Source organism: Rattus norvegicus, chromosome 2 (genome assembly GCF_021556685.1).
Source record: "Rattus norvegicus strain SHRSP/BbbUtx chromosome 2, alternate assembly SHRSP_T2T, whole genome shotgun sequence".
In the NCBI taxonomy this organism is placed as follows: Eukaryota; Metazoa; Chordata; class Mammalia; order Rodentia; family Muridae; genus Rattus; species Rattus norvegicus.
This window is the reverse complement of record NC_141535.1, coordinates 110,390,570-110,411,510: the sequence shown is the minus strand read 5'-3', so window position 1 is coordinate 110,411,510 and position 20,941 is coordinate 110,390,570. Positions and strand designations below refer to the sequence as shown.

Here is a 20,941-nt window from a genome sequence, read left to right as displayed (position 1 = left end):
TTGTATTCTTGCTAAAAGCTTTGGACATTTCATTTCAGTAATATGCCTACTCCTCCCTCTGAACTTTTTAAAGGATAGGGTGCTCTTTGTAACCCTTTGAATCCTTTCTCAGGCTCCTTTTTCTGCCAGCATCTCAAGTCTTTTTTTTTCCTGTTCTTCATTACTGCTCACAGTGTCTCATTTTCCTTTGCTTTGCTCTACTCCCATCCCTGAGTTCAGACTTTTATACCAGTAACTCTAGAAGATCTCACAGTTGAGTGCTCTCCGTAGAAACACTTGTAGAATCCAGATATAAAAATCATAATAAAGGTATCACTAATTGCTGTGGACAGCACCAGTCACCAGACCCTGTTTATTCTACTTAAACAGGCTTTAGTATTAGAATTGGCTTTAGTCGTTTGCTGCCTTAACCCTTTACAATAGTCAGTCTCTGAAGTTTCTCTTCACTGGGAAGTACAACAAGGGTGAGAGTAGAAGCAAAGACTTTAACTCACATCTCTGTCTTTATGAAATTATACACAGCCACATAAAGTGATAGAGATAATAATATTCACATCATGAAGCTGATAGAAGTATTTAAGGACAAAATGCATGAGAAGTGTTTAATGCCCTGTCTGTCATATGGTGGCTGTCAAGCAATGTTAACTTCTATAACTGTTAGGAATGGGTTGCTCTGCATCTCTGTGTAAGGTGGAGCTGTCACACATAATCATTTAATGAGCCTAGGCATTTAATGTTAACTTGCTTAGATATGGTGCATAATTCACTTATGATTAGAGGGCTAGGCATGGTAATTCTTCCATGCACAGCATTGTGGATAGACATGCTCTTCTCATGAGTCAATCAAGCAAAATTGGAAAGCAGGTACAGACGAAAGTTTAAATGGAAGCATTTGATACCTTAGGATTTCCTGTGTGTTTGGGTACTTTTAAGGCAATGTAAAATAAGCATGCATATGTATTGTTCATGTCTATACTAAAGTTAAATAAATCAGAAAGAGGTTTGACTATAATAAGGCAACATAATTACATAAAAATGTAAGTAGCAGGAGAAGATTCTGAATAAAATACTAAGTCAGGAACCCTGCAAAGGCAAGTACTGAGTAAAGAGGAAAGTAGAAAAGAAGAATTTTGGGAGATGACAAAAGGAAGAAGTTAAAAGCCATTCATCAAACAGTGTTTGGTGATTTATTAATACTTGATATAAATCATGTTATTCAGGATGTGATGTGGTGATAGGCAACCAGTTAGTTGGAAACATAGAAATAAGAAATATTTAACATGGGTAGGACAAAAGGTTCATTGAAAATATCTGTATTATTTCTTTGGTGATTATATTTGATTGTTTAATCTTTTCTTGATAATTCTAGAGTCTTTGATTTAGGTTTAAAATTTGGAATATGAAACCAGGTGTGGGAATGCAGAACTACTCTCAGTGCTCCAAATGAGAAGGCAGGGATGTTAGAAGTCCAAGGCCATCCTTGGTCATGAATGAGGTCAAAACTTACCTGACATAGATGAATCCTTGTTTCAATATTTTTAAGGAATGTATTTGGTATGTGTATCATGCCTGACATAGCAGGCAAGAATCTAACTAGATGTTCCCCTAGAACAAGTCATTTTCTTGAGCCTATCCTGAAGCTGTTTCAATGGTTTTTTTTTGAGATATCTTAAAGAACAGTAAATATTTAATATTTCTTGAGCTGTTAAAAATAAGACTTCACTTATGAGTTTATATTACATGCTGTACTTTGTACTGAAGTTTTATACCTAGTAAATTTCTTTTATTCCTAAATACACCCATTGGGGTGCTATAACCTCATTCTCCACAGGAAGGAACTGAAGCTCAGCAACATTAACTGTCAGCCTCAGGTCACACAGCTGCTCAGTCACACTCTGAGAATTCCGTCCAGGCACGTTTATGAGATACGAACCAGAGTCTTCGCCTTCTGAACGCGCTCCATATTTGGCCCAAGTAGTGAAGAGATTCATTTGCACATGTTCTCTGATACAAAGAATATAAAAGAACTTCATTTCAATATCTAATAGGCAAAAGCTGTATGACAAAGTGCACTTCGCATTCCTCATTTGCGAGTGCTAATGAAATTGTGGATCAGCTATCCCCAAACTACCATTCATGCTGGTCTGTTGAAAATATATTTAAACTGACTGATACGTGTTTGCTAGTGTACATATGCAATAATATTGTAATAGCTAAGTTTTTTTTTAAATGTTGCTAAGGCTTTTACAAAAGTGTTTAGCATGTGCTAGGCAAATTTCCAAACACTTAAATTGTATATGCTCTTTTATTACCATAAACAACAAAACATGTAACACTACTCTATTACTCATATAGTACATTGATACATATTAATCATATGATACAAAATACTAAGATAAGATTGAGGCACGGAGAGCCTAAATATAACCATAAAGTGGAAAATTCAGATCAAAACGACATCAGGGACATAGAAGAATACAGACGGCCAATCAACTGGAACAAGAGAAATAAGAAATATTCAGCACATGGAATGCAACTGAGTTATTAAAAGCCCCTGGGCCATTTCTTTGGAGGCTATAGGTGTACTCTTAACCTTTCCGTGATAACTCCCATGTATTGGTGAATGTTCGAACTAATCTGAGAAAAGCTCCTGCATCTCTCTTCCCAGACTCAACAACTGCAGTGTTTCACCCCCTGTGAGCTCCGTGGCTTACAAACTTCTATTCACTTCAGTCATGGTTTCCTTTAGTAAGTAGGATCCTTTGCTTAAAGAGGTATGACGTACTACTTTTCCATTTTAGCTTGTTTTGAAAGGTCTGCCTAAGAGGCTTTTGCTTACCTGTAAGCTGTGTAAATATTCATTGTTTTCCTTTATCCTCATCTATATGTCTATCATTCATCAATTACTTAATCTGCCATCCATTTATTATCTATCTGTTTGTCTGTCTGTTTATATCTCCATAACCTGTTGATTACTTATTGTTTATATTTAGCTATTACCTTTTTTTCTGTTTCTATCATTTACTATGTGCTTATTTTCATTATTTTTCGGTCTATTCATATTGTGTGATTGTACTTCAATGTACAGGATTCTGGAAACTTGGATTACATATGTACCAATTATTTTCTATTGATTTTAGGGAGGAGTTGTTCATCATTTCACCACTGCTTTATATGAACTGTAGGATTTGGGAACACACTTATCCAAACCAGGAGGCTTTCTTCTTTTCCAAGAATGTTTGGGATATTTTCCCTAAATCACTGAATTTATTAATTCATATATCACAAGCAAAAAAATAAGGATTTCTAAACATCCAAGACCATCTATTTATCAAGTTCACCTCCTAATTTTCCTTGTGACTCATACAGAAAATCACATCATGACTAGGTCTTCTGCCTGAATTCATTTCCTACGATCTATGAACTTGCATTCCATTGGAATTATAAAGTTTGTTCTCTTCTGTAGCATCTTTATTCATTATGCTTCTTTTAAATTTAAAATGTTATGAGGTTTATAATTACATCATTCTTTCTTCCCTCTCCTCTTTCTAAAACCTCAGTACACCCCTCTCTCCTTGCTATCATCTTCATACTTCATGGCCTGTCTTGTGATTATTTGCGTGTATGTGCATGTGTGTGCCACATGTTCTATGTTACACACAAAGCACGCGCGTGTACACACACACACACACACACACACACACACACACACACACACTCCTAAATACATAAGTGCAATCTGCTCAGTTTCCATAATATTCTGACCATTTGAAATTAAATAACCAATTGGTTTGGTCTTCCTTGGGGAAGAGTATTTTGCCACTCCCAGCATTCCAAGGTTGTCTGTAGTTCTGTCTAGCCTGTAAAGGCTAAGGTGCCACTCACTCTTCCAGTGCCTTTTACCTTGTTTCTGAGACAGTCTGTCACTAGACTGGGGCTCACCAATAGGTCTCAGGGAACTGCCTGTCGGCCTTTCTGTGCTTCCCAGCCTTCTGGATTATACTTGTAACCAAATAACTAAAGTTTATAAAAACCAAGCAGGGCTCTGAGACTAGAACTCGGGTCCTCAAGCTTTCAAGATAAGCATTTTGCTCTGAGCTATCTTGTCAGCCCAAATGTATACTTCAAAGAGCAGATTTTGAAGACCAAAGTTTTTACTTATTTATTGGTTTATTCTTGTTCTGGAGATTCAGTCCAGGGTGTCATTTGATCATTGGTGCATGATAGGTAGGATTTTGGTTTTCACTATGTAAATTTTATCAATTTTTCTTTTGAAGTTTTGTATTTTGATGTCCAATATTAGAAAGATTTACTTTATGTGAAGTGAAAAGGGTTTCTCTTCTTTCATTTTGTAGGGTTTATGTTTCATCCTAGGCATTGATCTTAGAGCCACATACACTATGTTTTCTATAGACAGGATATTCTCCTTGAATATTCAATTAGTCTAATATTGTTTACAGTGGCCATCTGTTTCCCTATCAAATTATCCTGTCACTTTTGTTAAAAATCAATTGCCTGAAAAGGTGTCAATCTATCACTGAAGTCTCTTTTGCATTCCATTGATCTGTAGGTCTAACATTGTGCTGGTTGGATACGCTTTCGATGATCGTCTTTAAGTCTTAAAAATCAGTCTCTACAAGTCGTTCAAGGTTTTTTCCAACTGTCACAGCTGTTTAAAGTCCTTTGTATACAGATAATAGATCTCACAGTCTTTTGATTTCTGTAGCAAAAGATGAGGAGATTTTATTGGAGTTGTACCTACCCTAAGGAGTGATCTGAGAAAGCTGATGTCTTCCATTTTATGGACATGGCGTCTTGCCTTAGATACTTTGATCTTATTGGTTTATTTCCCACAAATGATAAAGTTTTTCTATTATTAGAACTTGTTGCTGCTGGAATTATTTCTTTATTTTCCGTAATTTCCTTTAGGGAAATTATGCATAAAAATATGTCACTTTTGACTTTTATATTTAGAATGTTTCCTGTTAATTTAAAAGCACCTATTTTAAAGGGTTCTCTGCTTGACTGTGTCTTTGCATGGAATTGTATTGTCTGTGTTGACACATAAACTGTCGTATGGCATATGGGTCTCTTACTCTCCATTGTGTGTGGTGGGCACTTTAATGATGACGTTTGTTTCTTCCTGATACACCTTAATTTGTAAGTGCATTCCACACTCCCAAATCACTACATGCTCAGTGATTTTATGGATATTTTAGAATATATATCCTTTTCTCCCTATTAATTTTTAAATATGTTACTCTTTTTACTTATTTTCACTTTTACTTTTGAGATTTATTATTATTTTTTCATACTTGTGATTCAACCCTTCACTCCATTTTCTTAAGATTGACCTTAGATTTGAGGGCTTTGGTTTTATTAACTTTTTGTTCCTTGCCAATTTCATAAGTGAACATGGTGAATTTGATCATTTCATCCCAACCTTCCCTCTCATTTCCCGCTCTCTTCTACTGAGACCTTTCTTGCCAACAAGCTCCATGTCCACCCTGCATCTATGTCTCTTGTGTGTTTATGAGAACTATATTTGCTTAATTATGGTTGCTTGTATAACTTGGGGATTATTTACTGAAACTTGGGAAACTAATAAGTGGCCACACCAAGGAAGAGGATGATATTTTCCTTTCATAAATATCATATAGTCTCTCATGAACCCTTCTTGATCAAACATAGGGAAACAGTGACAGGCTCCAACTTGTGTATCATAAAACTTTATAGACATCTTGAATGTATTTAGACCCATTTCTCATCTGTATACTTAGCTATAACCATAATATACATTTATGTATTCTATTTCCATAGGTTACAAACCTTTTGATGAAATGATGGTTTCATTTAAATCATTTGCATTTTAGGTAAGTCACAAAGGGTAATCAATGCCTTTTATTTAAGCCACCTAGATATTTTTAGTTACAATCTATAGGTTTTCATATTTTTATTTGGTGAAAATCACTTTAGTTTGAAAAAGTTTTATTTAGCATTTTTTTAGTAACTCTATAGATTATCTCATATGGTTTCATTAATTTATCATCCTTCTTAAAAGACAATTTCATTTAATATAGAATTCTGGGGTAACACTGTCTTTCTTCTTTAGAACTTGAGTTTTTTCCCATTGTTTTAAGGCACCCACCCAAGTTTTAAAATTCTTTTCTTTTTATTTATTTGAGATTATAATATGTTTGTACCTCTTTCGCTTTCCTCCCTTCAGCCCTCTGCCCGGGTTGTCAGAGCTAGCCATATGGCACTGCAAACCTAATTGGTATACTCTTCCCAGGAGAAGACTATTTCCTCCACACTCATCATTTCTTAGTTGCCTGTAGCTGTTTGTATAGGGTGGGACCACGGGATTTATCCTATCTGCGTTGACTTATCTATTGTTATTGCCCTTGTTTAGCTCATGTTTAGGCAGTCATGTTGGTTAGACTTCATGTATGCAACTCCTGACATTACTAGGAGACACAATCTCTCTGATACCCTACTTTCCAAAATCTTCCCTATACCTCTTCCCCTTCTGCCTTGAGCTTTAGGCAGGGAGAGTTTTTTTTTTTTTCTTTCTTCAGTACGTGCTGGGGTTGAGTTTCCTGACTGTATTTTGATTGTGGTTTTAATGAAGATTACACATATCTGATGCACACTTTCTGAAACAACCAGTAATCATTTGAACTGCTTTATCCCTCACTTAATGCATTCTTTTCCTCTATCTGCATTTACAACTTTATCTTTGAGCATGAATAGCTATGGTTTTATTTGTACACACTGAGAGAAGTTTACTAAGTGTTTTGTATACATATAACTTTATATTTCACAAAACTGGGAAGTGTTTGGCGGCTAGTACTGAAATGCTACTCCCCTATTGTCTCCCCTTTGTCCTTGCAAGATATACATTTAATATTGTACTTAAGACCTTTTCAAAGTTTGTTATTAAAAGAGTTCTCTGGGATGTTGAAATGGCTAATCATGTAGAGGTGCCAACCCTGTTGGTCTATTATTCATTTTCAAAGCTCACAAGCTGGAAGGAAAGAGTTACCTCTCACAGCTGCCTTCTGATCTCCACAAGTGTATGGTAACTTGTGTATGATAACGTAATACACACAATTTTAAGGCTTTCTTCATATTACAAACCTTATCATTTTTGTTAGAATGTAGAGGTAAAGTAGTGTTTATCCTGGGGATTAAACTGGACCCATGCTCACCCAGGTCATACTAGCTGTCTGCTAAGCTAAGCTGCATGCCAAATCCACGTTCACACGCTCCCGATCTGTCTGCGAATCCAGGTGTTCTTCTCTGCCTATACCATTCCATTAGGCTCTTCCCACTTTCCAACTTTCTCAGTTCCATATTTTCTTGTGATCGTCAAAAAATTATTCCTGAAATGTCTTTCTGTTGTACATATGAATGATAATCACTTTCAGCTGTGAGTTGACAGCAACTTAAAATTCCGGATTTCCCCCCATGATGCTTTTCTGTCAACTCCTTATCCATGCTTCTTGGGATTTAGGTTGTACATCAATAATTTGTAGTACTAGGTATCTTGAAATATTCTGCTTTCAATTTTTTAGTTTTTATATTTTATATTTATTTGATAAAATGAATGTATAGTGACTTGCTTGATATTTTGGTTCTCCATCATTGACTATTGTATTAACATGGACATAACCATTTTAACATTTCTAATTTATATTACTGATTTTACTAGTTCGTTATCTTTTAAAGTTTAAATTAATTTAATTTTTAAATTCTTGTATCTGAAATAGTTCTAGCTTCACCTTTGTATGTTTTGATTGTTAATAACTTACAACTTTTGCTTATTGTATATTTCTATAACAGTGTTTTTGATCTGGTAAGTGATATGGTTATAAACACTTTGCTATTGTTCTTCTATAGCTGTGGTTCTCAACCTTCTTCCTAATGTTGTAACTCTTTAATACAGTTCCTCATGTTATGGTGATTCCCAACCATAACATTATTTTGTTGCTACTCCATGACTGTAATTTGATGCTGTCCTGAATCACAATGTAAATATGTGATATGCAACCCCCAAAGGGGTTGAGAGCCTTTCAAGGTTCTTGGCTAACTTACTTATAGATGCTTGGAATGTTCACCAAATACCAGCCTAAGAGAGTGAATGATTCAGTCTTCTGCACCCATGTTAATTTTGCATTTTAAATATCCACATTTTGGGTAGCAAACTTCTAGAATAATCTGGGATGTCTGGCATAAGCGAAGACTTCTTCACGAAATATTTCCCCATTAGAAACACATATATGTTGCAGATATGCAGTTTGTCTTCATATGGGTCCTGGACAATTGGAGCCAGGGCTATCCCAAAACCTTTTGCCTGTATGTGGAATATGTTTTTCTAGCTGGGCTGCCGTTGTTGGCCTCAGTAGGAGAGAAAACATCTAAGAACCTCACGGAGGCTTGAATTGCCAGGGTGGGAGGATACTCAGGGTGCCCCCACCTTCTCAGAGGAGAAGGGGAGAGGAGAATGGGAGAAGGATTGTGGGAGAGACTGATAGGGAGGGAGGGCAATGAGCAGGATGTAAATTAAAAAGTAAAAAATAAAAATAGAAAAGAAACACGTGTATTTATGTGACTGTCACTTCATTTTTCCGTGTCCATCTCAGGGCTAAAATTACATACATATGTGTTTCATAGCATACATTCAAAGGACAAACAAAATAGCAAATGTTTATATTACTAAACAGCCATAGCTGATTTGGAAGTCAAGAAAAGTTATTGCTAAAGTGATTAATACCTATGTGTCTTTATCTTAGGCCATTTGAAAGAAACATGTTATGCATATGCAACGATAAAATAAATATACTTGCATATCTTTTGGATATATTTGGATATGTAATGTAAACGTCTTCTTTGTTTAGAAAATAGGTACACTGTTTATTAGGTGTCCTAACAACTTGTTTCTTCTCAAGGTCAGGTTCATTTTCATTCCTATTTACGGGGTGATGGCTGCCAGTTTCTCTAAATCCTTTGTCAAATTAAGTAGGTTCATCCACTTGCATGATTTATTTCAGAGATACAACCCTAATTAAGCACTGTTCTGACTTGGGTACTTATTCCCCCCACCCCTTCCAAGAGCCTGGTTTATGAAATGGTACCAGTAAGTCAGCTGTCTCTGCTCTTGGCTTTCTGGGAGTGTCCTGAAGAAGTGGTATGAGCCTGGTGTTTCTGGTTTACACTACTCTACCCATTGCGTTGTACATAGAGGACAGGAATGAAAAATCTCTGTAAGGTTTTATAGGAGTCTCATGATGGCATCTGTTCCTTTTGGATGACAGACTCCACTTGTTTGGTTCTTTTGAATAAGATGTCTCAAATGTAGAAATGATTAGTAGAATAACTGCTGGAAACTTATCTCTCAGACTTCCATAGTGGCCACCAAGAGTTACTTTACAATGAACATTTTAAAAGGCAAGTAAACATCATAAGAGCTTCCTCGCGCAGATACAAGAAGAGAGCAAATACAGAAACCAGTCACAGAGAGTGGAACCTAGGAGTACCCAGCTTGAAATCTCTCCCCTCAGAGCTCAGGGACCCTAGAGGAAGAGAAGGCAGAAAGAGTGTAAGCGCCAGAGCAGATGGAGTATACCAGAAAAACAAGACGTTTGAAGTCATCCAAGCAAAGCTCACAGGACCTCACGGAGACCGAAGCAGCAAGCACTAGTGTCCACAGGTCTGTCCCAGGTGGGACAGTATGGTTTTCCATTAGTAATTTTTTGGTATTCCTCATTGTGCAGAACCTGGGACTCTGAATCTTGTGACTTCTCTCAGATCTCTTTGGTTTTCTGTTAGTTTACTATGTCCAACTTGGATGTGATGGTTTTTGTTTTATCTTGCTACATTCTATTTTGTTTTGTTGTCTCTTGGAAGCCTTATGTATTTTAATGAGACACAGAAAGGGAGTAGATCCTGGTGGAGGCGAGTTAGAGAAGAACTGGGAATTGTAGAGGGAATTTAATCTATATTCAGAATATATTGCATATGAAAAACTATCTTTTAATATAAGGTGAATACATATTACAGCATTCTAAATATTTTAAATATAAAGTGGGATTTTTCAAAGACTATAAAAACTTGTATAATGTGAAGTGTTATAAAACCTTACCAGTTGGAAAAAATAGGTAAATAGCTAAACAAAGGATGTATACTATACAAAACAGATTCTACTTCCTTACCTAAAGATTCTAAAATTTTACGAACTTTTTCAATATTAGTTTTACTCTAATTCTTTTATTTTTTGCTCAATGCAGTTACATTAATATGAATATGATGGCTTAATTTTTATCAATTGGTGGTTACTTGTTTATTTTTAATTCTTATCTTTTCAAATTCTTATTTTAAAAGCTATTTCCCTCGTTATTAATTACCACCTATTTCATTATTTTTATTAGTGACTTGAATTGTTTCTGAGGGGGTGGGAGAAATAAATTATAGACCATGTAATTTTGTGTTTATAATTTTGCAATGCATAAAACTGGTAAATAATAAATACAGATAGGACACTTTTGTTTTAAATGTGTATTTGGATCTGATCCGTTAAATGGTAGTTGAAGAATCAGCTAAGAAAGGAAAGTTGGGAAACCCATCCAGAAAGGCACCTTATCTTGGCACACAAAGATCTGTGAGTGTAAAGAAGATGCACTGGTCTGCACTGCTCCTAAGCTCATGGCAGACCTTCACATGATGACATCTTACTCATGATTGATTTAATAATGCTGGTCATGATCTCGATTTGAGGTTACTAGACACTCATAATTCCTTATAATAGATGACACTGTAATAAATTAACCCACAAACATTTTTGCATGTGTAGCCATTTCTTGTGGGAACTCATTCTTGTTCACATCAATTAAACTCTATTATCAAGAGTAGATATTTAGTTTTTTAATTTTCAGAAGTTATTATGATTTTTTCCATGAACATTAAATTCTAGTTCCTGGCAATTTTCCTAGAGATTTAAGGTGAAGGAAGCTTATATTCCCAAATCTTTAAAGTATATAAATAAATGTTTCAGTTTAAAGGAATAATTTTAATGAAATATGATACCTTCACTCTTGTGTGACCTATTAAGAGACACAAGTTGGCTTTACATTTGTGCCATGTGGAGGTACGTGGAGCTATAAATGCTTCTGGGGAACTGAACTACTTCTTTGGTCATAGTTATTTTTGTCACAAGTAGTGTACATAGTTTTAGCTAATGGTTCGTTTATGCAGGATGTATGTATATGATTACATGTACTGTTCAAACTTGCCAATTAAATGCAGTTCATCTTCATGTAAACTATTTATTGTCTTCATCAAGTGTAGAATAGAATCATTTTGATATATAAATACTTCAAATAAAAAACTAGGAAAAAGAAATAACAAAAGGCATTTTCTGATTAGAGCTGATACATTATCACCTTTCAATACTCACTTTCCATCTGGCCTTCTGTGAGGTCCATACCCCTATGGCCGGAAAGAAGGAGGGTGGTGGAAGGCTAGAAACTTGGAAACTGTAAGGAGCCACCAGCTGATAAGTTATCAGTTCTTCACCAACACACAAGTCACTAGGCAGACAGTTGTAGGCAGGCACCCAAGTACAAGCTGGCACACAGGCTTACAGACAAACACGTTAGGCAAAGTTCCAGCTCAGGCTCAGGGTAAAGTCTTTGACCTTAAAGCCATAAGTATGCAGAATCACACAAAAATGTTACTCTGCCAAAAATAATTACATAACAGATTACTTGACTATTTACTTTGGGGTTCCCTGGACATCTGGTATAAGCCATATTGTGCTGACTCATACGCCCCCAGGTATGGTGTCAGTCATGTTTTGCTGACTCATACTGGATGTATATTAAGGTAAATGTTGGCAAGATATAATCTAGGCCTTACAGCCTTCTGTGCTCCACCTTCACAACGGGGGTGGAGGTTTCCATGTTTAAGTATTTAGAAGAATGTTCAGGATTGTTACAGAAGCTTAAATATACTTTTAAATCTTTGTACCTAAGTACGTTTGAATATTTGCTTATTGTGACAAAAGTTAAACTCAATTCCATATGAATTATAATGCAATTTATATTATATATAAACATATATAGCCATGTGGTAATGGCACATGCTTTAATTCCAGCACTTGAGAGGCGGAGGCAGGCAGAACTCTGAGTTTGAGGCTAGCCTGGTCTACAGAGTGAATTCCAAACAACAAAGACTAAACAGAGCAACCTTGTCTTGGAAAAACCACACACATGCGTGTGCATGCACATACACACACACACACACCTATTTATATATTATGTATACAATATATATGTGTGTATATATATTATATATACTCATTATATATTATACAATTAATGGAGGTACCAATTACCTTATTCCTCACCCTTGACGTGATGTGTATGTGTACTATTGTATGTGTGAATATATATCGTAATATATACCTATATTTTATATATATTTAACCTTATTTTACAAATCAGAAACTGAGAAGGCATCAGAAGACTAGTCTGCCGTGTCATAGGAGTGTTGAACCTCATGTCCAGTGACTTGAATACTTAGGATCGTTGCTAAGGTCTATCAAGTAAATGCACAAGAATTAAGCAGCGTAGCAGCAAATAAATTCATTAGCAAATGTTTGCTGAGTGCCTACTGTGTACAGCACAGTGCACGAACCTCATTTTCCGGGTGCTTAGCAGCACTTTCGAAAGCCTTGGATGTTTTATAGCTGCGTTTTCATCATTATAAAGGCATGACCCTCTTCTGGGCTTCCAGCCAAGCACCAAACAGCATGAGATAATGTGCAGAGGCCTATTCTTGTCATCTGATAATTTATAAAAATGAAGTTGTCCATGAGAACGATTTCTATAAATATGTTTTTTTGTAAAATATTTTACTTTGGGAATGAAACCATTTGTTTTCCTGTATTTGAAGATTGTTGATGGATTCAGACCACTAAGAAATCGTGGTACCTGACATCCCTAGTGCCTGCAGATTTCCCTGGGAGCTCTTGTCACTTTGCAGGAACCATATTATCTTCTTGAGACCACCTGGGGATAACTTATTAATTTGTTAGTTTACCAGTTTCTAATTATCCTGAATGACTTAATGCTGTTCCCAAGGTGCTACAGGATGTAGCACTGTAAATCTGATACTTGTTGGTAAGTCTCATCTTTTATGAGGAACTCTGCGAGAGCATCTAGATGGGAATCCCAACTGAGACGCTTTTCTCCTTTTCTCATTATCCTCCATTCACAGCACTTCCTTCCTTTTGTGTTCAGGAGAGAAGGAATAACACACATGAATTATTGGCTACAAAGCAGAACAATGGCACCATCAGAGATGTGGTAATTAGGAGGTCTGTAATGGCACCTACGTGTCACAAACTGCCAATTAATCTTGATGATAAGAAACAATCAATTCAGTCACCACTACTTCCTTCCTTCAGTAGATCCAGGCAAGCATCAATGATCTCTGCACTTGGCTTCTTTTTATGTTTCCCCTGGCCACATCTTCTCCCTTCTCTGGAGGGTGTTTCCTGGAGATGGTGAGGAATGCTGTGCCTAGTTACTGAGTGTGATCAACACACTTGGTATTTCCATGATACACAACATGCATGAAGCATTTGCTTGATGCCTAAGGAAATGTGTGGAATAACTTCTGAGTCCTTTAATCTGATATAGTTCATAAGTACACTCAGGCATCCCCAGAAAACATTAACATCTTTATTTCTCTTGCATCAACTTACTCCAGTTACTTTTCATCAACTGCTAGTTGAAAAATACTACCTTAAAAGAGCAAAAGTCGAGTGATGATTTCCCGTGATGTACCTGCTCTGTGGTTTGAGGGTTCTTGAAACTCTTAGGTTTCACTTGATACATACACTGACCACGTGTCATGCAATGTTTACAGAGACCTTTCCTTTAGACTCAGGATTTGCACATCTTCATTCTCCATTCATCCTCCGCCTCACCCTGCAGGGCTGCACAGGAACTCTACACCCAAACCAGTTGCCCCAAGAGTTGATGTCACACACAGTCCTCTTGGTCATAACTCTCAGCACCATTTCATCTTTATTGCCTACTTCTCTTTTTCTTATGTTTCTTTCACCAAGACCCTTTAATATTAAAGAATGTCTTCCAGGGATTTACTGTCAGCATTCCTCAAGTCTAACTTCTATAGTGTTTATAGTCAAGGGTCACCTTTCTGAACACCAGCTACAGAAATCCTAAGGCTTGCTTGATGTTGTCCTGTATGAGGCTCCAGCTTAATACTTCTTGGACTCACACACTGATGCTACTGTGTCAGAACCTTCTGCTCTTTTCTATGTCTCAGTAAATGACAGCTCTCTTCAACTACTGCTGTTACAAAACAGAGAAACAGCTTCATTGCCTAACTCTTGTCATCTTCTCTACCCAATGGTCACTTTTTAATTTGTGAATTCTCCTGAAATGTTCTTCCTCCTTTCCAGTTTCACAATCTGAGTTGAAGTTGCTTTGACATCTTTCTTGTGTTAGTCCTAAGGGAGCTCCTTGAACCAACAATAGCCCTCCTATTGTGGACGGCATGAACATTGAATATCACAGTTCCATCCTGCAGCATAGTTCTTAAAACCTTGCCTTCTCTCGTGGGTATTTCTTATGCTATGGATGAAGAGCTTCTTGTCACCATGGATACTGTATAGAATCTAATCTCTGTAACCTTTCCATCTCTAGGGTGTACTTAACCCAGATTCTTTCTTAGGATCTTGTATGTTCTTATTCCCTCTCTTGATGTTGTTCGTATCTATTTTATTCCATCTCCTCCTACTTCACTTAAGAAGTAACAGCATACTATTCAAAGCTCAATGCATGTTTTACTTCCTCACAGTCTTTTCGTAATCATTCAGAACCATCTTGTATAAAGTTTTGTTGGCCATCTCTTCTCTATTGTTGAAATTTAGACAATTGTGAAATAGTTTAAAGGACAATTTGAAATCTTTCTCATCTGTTATAGTCCATGCTTCACAAAGAACTGTATTTAAGTTATGCATTACCATATACATGTAAGTAGCTTGAAAGAGAATTATATTATATATATATATATATATATGTGTGTGTGTGTGTGTGTGTGTGTGTGTGTGTGTTAAGTGATTTATCTAACAAGAGGTATTTTCAATGGTAATTTATTTATGGTATTTCTAAAACAATCAGCATATAGTAGGTGTCTTAACAACAAAGAAGTGAATATACTAGAAATAATTCTGAGGCTTATATAAAAGTCCCTTGAGGTTTTGAACCTTGATCTGTTTATTAGAAATACCTTTATTGCCAAGCAATGTTTGTAATCTCAGGTTTTGAGAAACTGATTTTTCATTTTTAAAGATTTTTTAAGTGTATTTATGTGTGCCTGTGGGTATTTACACAGGAGTGCATGTGCCCTAGAGGTTAGATCCTTTTGAACAGTAGCGTCCCTACCCTCCCATGCATGCTAAAAATCCATTTGCTCCTCTGTAAGATGAGCACATTCTCTACACTGCTAAAGCAGCTCCCCAACCCTACCTAACAAATGGATATTTCTGTCTTTTTGAGAATATGCTTACCGTAGATGAGAATGCTCACAGGACAGCAAACTATGCCAATGGCTGCCATTGTAGGTATAGAGAAAAAATCATTGTCAGATTCTACATATTTAATATTTCAACAAAGTGAATATGAATGAACCATTAAACTTTTGACTGGAGTTGAATTTTTTTGTCCTTGTATTGTTCAGCTTTTTTTTAACTTCAAAGATTTCATGAGAAATATTTTTCAGGTTTTGTTGAATGTAGCATTTCTCTATAACCTGGATTTTAGCAACAGGTTATACTGTTCTTCCACTGGGTGTGTCTTTACTTATACAAATCATGAGTATCTAACATAAATTTACAGTGCTGATATTGCCAAATGTTGGGTTTAGGTCACCTCCACTTTACCTGTACAATAGGTGTTTCACTCCATAATACATTATCTTACTATTGTGCTAACAGGCACATAAATTACCTCATGACTTCAGCTGCCATAAAATACTGACTAGTAGGTTTGATTTCTTTGGAATTTTAGATATTTTTGTTCATTTTGATGAATTAAAACTCTTCTTGACCAGGTTGGCAATGAATTTGTATCACAAAATCATAAAAATCCTAAAATTTCCTGAGCTTTTTCCAAATACTAAGTAACAGAGTTTGGTGCTCTGAAAAACATTTTTTATAAAGATTTTTACTTATTGCATATAAATGATACACTGTCACTGTCTTCAGACACACCAGAAGAGGGCATCAGATCTCATTACAGATGGTTGTGAGCCACCATGTGGTTGCTGGGAATTGAACTCAGGACCTCTGGAAGAGCAGTCAGTGTTCTTAACTAATGAGCCATCTCTCCAGCCCTCTGGAAAAATTTTAAAGAAAGTGTACTGGGTAGTTTTATGTCAATTTGGTTCAAAATAAAGTCATCTGAGAGAAGGGATACTTCCTTAAGAAAATACCTCCATAAGATCTGGCTGTTGGCAACCTGTAGGTCATTTTCTTAGTTAGTGATTAATGGGAGAAGACCCAGCCTATTCAGGATGGTGCTAGATCAGGGATGGTGATTCTGAGTTCTGTAAGAAAGCAGGGTGAATAATCCATGAGGAGCAAGCCAGTAAGTGTTATCACTCCATGGCCTCTGCAACAGGTCCTGCTTCCAGGTTCCTGCCCTGTTTGAGTTCCTGTCCTGACTTCCTCAATGAGGAATTAAGATGTGGTGTGAATAGTGAGCAAAATTAACCCTTTCCCCCCTAAGTTGTTTTTGGTCATGGTGTTTCATCCCAACAATAGAAACCCTAACTACAAAAGGAAGATTTGAGTTTCTAAAATAAGGGTCTTAATGAAAAAGGCCATATAACCAGTCTCAAACTTTGGCTTCCCAGGTATTCTTGTGCTCTCAGTGAAACATTTCCTTTCACCTTGTTCTCTCCTGTATCAAGTTCTTCTTGTCTGCAGCTGAAAATAAGATGCTGATTCAGCACTGGGCCCTATAGCATGTGCAACATCATATTGTTCTGAAGAGCAATTCTTTTAGATTAAGTATTTTGTATTTACTAAGAGAATAAATGCATACATTCTGATGAGGAAAAAAAAGGTTAACATCTGGACCACATGAATCTATGCTTCTGAGTGGAAGTGGTCTCCAGAAAGCATTGTATCTTTTCTTTTTAGCATTATCTGAGACAGGAGGTTGTATGGGCATCTCCATGTGGTTGGCAAGGGACAACTGAATTCATCCAGATAAAATAAAAATGCAAGCATGCATGTAGCATTCTTTTAGCCAGAACTTAGTTGTTGTTTGTACAAGAAGTTTCCACTTCTTATGACTACAAAGAATCCTCAATAATTGACGATTTGGATCCTAAAATTACTACATAGAAATGCCCATGATCTGTTTTTACATTTCTAGCACAGCATTTAGCTAAAAACCTGTGGACAATTATTCAATTGTTAGTGATCTTTAGTTAGTTATTAATATATTTATTTTTACCTTTTCAATGTATTTATATAATATGTGCACATCACTTAAAATAATTCATGTCTTCTTTTTGTACTTATCCCCACTTTCCACCAACTCTCCCCTTCTCTCTCTGCTCTTTGACGATGAGTGTTCGGATCTTCTCTGTTTTGTGAGCACATTTCTAGTTCCCATATACCAGGGAAAGCACTAGATTTTCCTTCTTATTTCTACTTTATTTTGCTTAAGTAAAGTGAGTTTATCTTTCTAATCCCATTCTGATTAAATATCAGGATGTTAGTCTTTTCTACATGGATATAGTATTCCATTTTGAGTACATGACACCTTCTCGTTAAGGCCTTCATCTATTACTGAATAAACATGTCAATTCTCTATTTTGGCTTCTGTGACTACTGCTTTAAAAAGCATGAGAAAGTAAGATTTTCTTTTATGTGATGATTGTATATCCTTTGGAAATACAGACATATCAGAATCATGTGGTTTTTGAAGGATCTTCATGCTGTTCTTTTCAATGACTTAATAAGTTTCACTTTCACTAACATTGTTCAGGAATTCCAATTTCTCTGGATCCTTGGCAGCATTTGTTATTTTGGGAATTTTCAAACCGTAGCTGTTCTGACGCGGTAACATGATGTCTTACAGTGGTTCTAACTGGGCCTTTCTGAAAGGTAATCATCTTTATTATTTGAATTCATCCAGATAAAGTACAATGCAAGTGTTCATGCAGCATTATCTTAGTCAGACCTTAGTTGTTGTTTATACAGAAGTTTTCACTACTTATGGCTACAAGTAATCCAAAAAATAGATAATTTAAAATTCTATGAATACTAAATAGAAAGTATTTGTCATATATTTTCATTTATCTTATTGGAAATATTTCTAAAAGCAGTGCATATTTTCTTGCTTTTCTAAAGACATTTGCTTATGTATTCCTGTCTATGTTCTACAATGAATTCATTCTGATCCTAAGAGCTGTATTCTCTTAATTATGGCCCACTTTCCCTGGTCTGTGTTAAATTACATAAAGGATAGTTAATGGATCAAGAGGACAATGGTATCAAAGCAGCACATCCAGACTTGATTTCTGGACCTTTTGTTTAACACAACATTTGAGAATACGGGTAATTTATTCTGCCATAGGTCAGTTTACTCAGGTGTAAAAGAGGGTGTCATTGGTACTTCATGCTGCCCCATTGATTAAATGAAATAGTGAATATACATTGAAAGGTACATATCAGGTAACTAATAAATGGTAGTGATAGAATTAGTGTGTTGTAAAATTCTGTCTCCAGGACAACTGGATAGCTAGTGTTTTTTCCAATACTGAAGAACTACTTTAGTGTTCTTTTGTCTACTTTTAGTGGCTCACATATCACTGCTGAAAGAGTATTTGTAACCTTAGTTCTATTTTATCTTGGCTTTTTTCCCCTTCTTGTACTTTTGGATTGAAGTTTTAGTTTTATGATTGGCACTTCTTGTATGATCAATGAATTATATTCGTATCATAATCATGTCATATTATGAATTATTATGTTACATATAATGTTTATTACAAATTCTTTTGTGTTGTGGGTGATTTTCTTTAGGGACTTTTTTTCTATTTTCTTCTTGTTATTATTTTAGGTGTCAGAAAATATCATAACTTGGTAATTCAATCCAGGGTTATTTTCCAATGTAATGTTTCAATCTTTTTTTGCGGATACAACAAACTTTATTGATGGTATTCAAGAGGGCTCCCTAGGCTTCTCCTGGTATGATGGGGTCTGTAATGGAAATTGTGAGGGAGATGCTCAGTGTTGGGGTCAAGTTGGGACAGGGACTCTTCAGCAACTGAGGACCTCTCTCTTACTCTCAGTGTCTTTGCTGGGGTGGGTGGTCCAGTGTTTCTTACTCCTTGGAAGTAATGTAGGCCATGAGGTCTACCACCCTGTTTCTGTAGTCATAGTCAGGAAATGAGTTTTACAAAGTTGAACATTGAGAGCAATGCCAGCCCTAGCATCAAAGGTGGAAGAGTGGGAGTCACTGTTGAAGTTGTAGGAGACAACCTGGTCCTTAGTGTAGCCCAGGAAGTATTTAAATAGGCCCTCGGATGCCTGCTTCACCATGTTTTTGATGTCATCATACTTGGCAGGTTTCTCCAGGTTGTATGTCAGATCCACAATGGACATATTAGGAGTAGGAACATGGAAGGCCATGCCAGTGAGTTTCTTCTTCAGCTCTGGGATGACCTTGCCCACAGCCTTGGCAGTACTAGTGGATGCAGGGATGGTATTCTGGGCTGCCTCACAGCCATCACACTACAGATTTCCAGAGGGGCCATCCACAGTATTCTGAGTGGCAGTGATGGCATGGACTATGGTCATGAACCTATGATGCCAAAGTTTTCATGGATGACCTTGTCCATGGGTGCTAAGCAGTTGGTGGTGCAGGATGCATTCAGTGAGTTGTCATATTTCTCGTGGTTCATACTCATCACACACATGGGGGCATTGGTCGAAGGGGTAGACATGATGACTCTTTGGCCCCACCCTTCAAGAGGTTCCCAGCCTTCTCCATGGTGGTGAAGATGCCAGTAGATTCCATGACCTACTTAGCACCAGCATCACCCCATTTGACGTTAACGGGATCTCTCTCCTGGAAGATGGTGATGGGCTTCCCATTGATGACAAGCTTCCCATTCTCAGCCTTGACTGTGCCTCTGAGTTTGCCATGGATGGAATCATACTGTAACATGTAGACCATGTAGCAGAGGTCAGTGAAGGGGTCATTGATGGCAATAATCTCTACTTTGCCAACTGCAGAGCAGAAGGCAGCCCTGGTAACCAGGCACCCAATATAGCCAAATTTATTCATACTGACCTTTACCATCTTGTCTACGGGACAAGGCTGGCACTGCACAAGAAGATGTGGCTATCTCTAGAAGAGGGAGCAGATAGCCATAATTTTCCAATCTTACCAATGCTTTACCGGCTATATATAAGAGATAAACTAACTGGACCGAGGAAAGCCAGATACAGTGGCTTTGAATGGAGAAACATGATCACTTCTGAAACTATGTCTAGCTCTGTTTTCAATTTCAAGATCTCTGTTCTGGGTCTGCCTCTGCTTCTCTTCCCACTGATAACTAAAGAACTCTTGTTTGTTGTTTGAATTCCATATTTCATATTCTTATAATTTTCATTAAGACAGGAGTGAAGAGGGCTTCCATTTGTTTCTATAGGCATATGGTTCTCAAGTAACTCGCAATTATACTCTGCAAGCTGATAGTGATAAGATGCATTTGAGGAATCAGGATGGTACCCAGTGGTGATGGGAGAAGTGATGAGTAAAGCTTATCCATGGTTCTGTCTGTCCTGGGACTGTCTGCTCATCCTCATCCATGGCTCTGACCTGGTACT

At 36.7% G+C, this 20,941-nt stretch overlaps 1 protein-coding gene and 1 pseudogene across 4 annotated transcripts in view; one reads left to right on the top strand and one right to left on the bottom strand.

Moving 5' to 3' along the window:
* Positions 1-20,941, top strand: part of Nlgn1 (neuroligin 1) — a 905,434-nt gene that overhangs the window by 86,231 nt on the left and 798,262 nt on the right. The gene's annotated exons all lie outside the window — the stretch shown is intronic.
* Positions 19,463-20,411, bottom strand: Gapdh-ps85 (Glyceraldehyde-3-phosphate dehydrogenase, pseudogene 85; annotated as a pseudogene).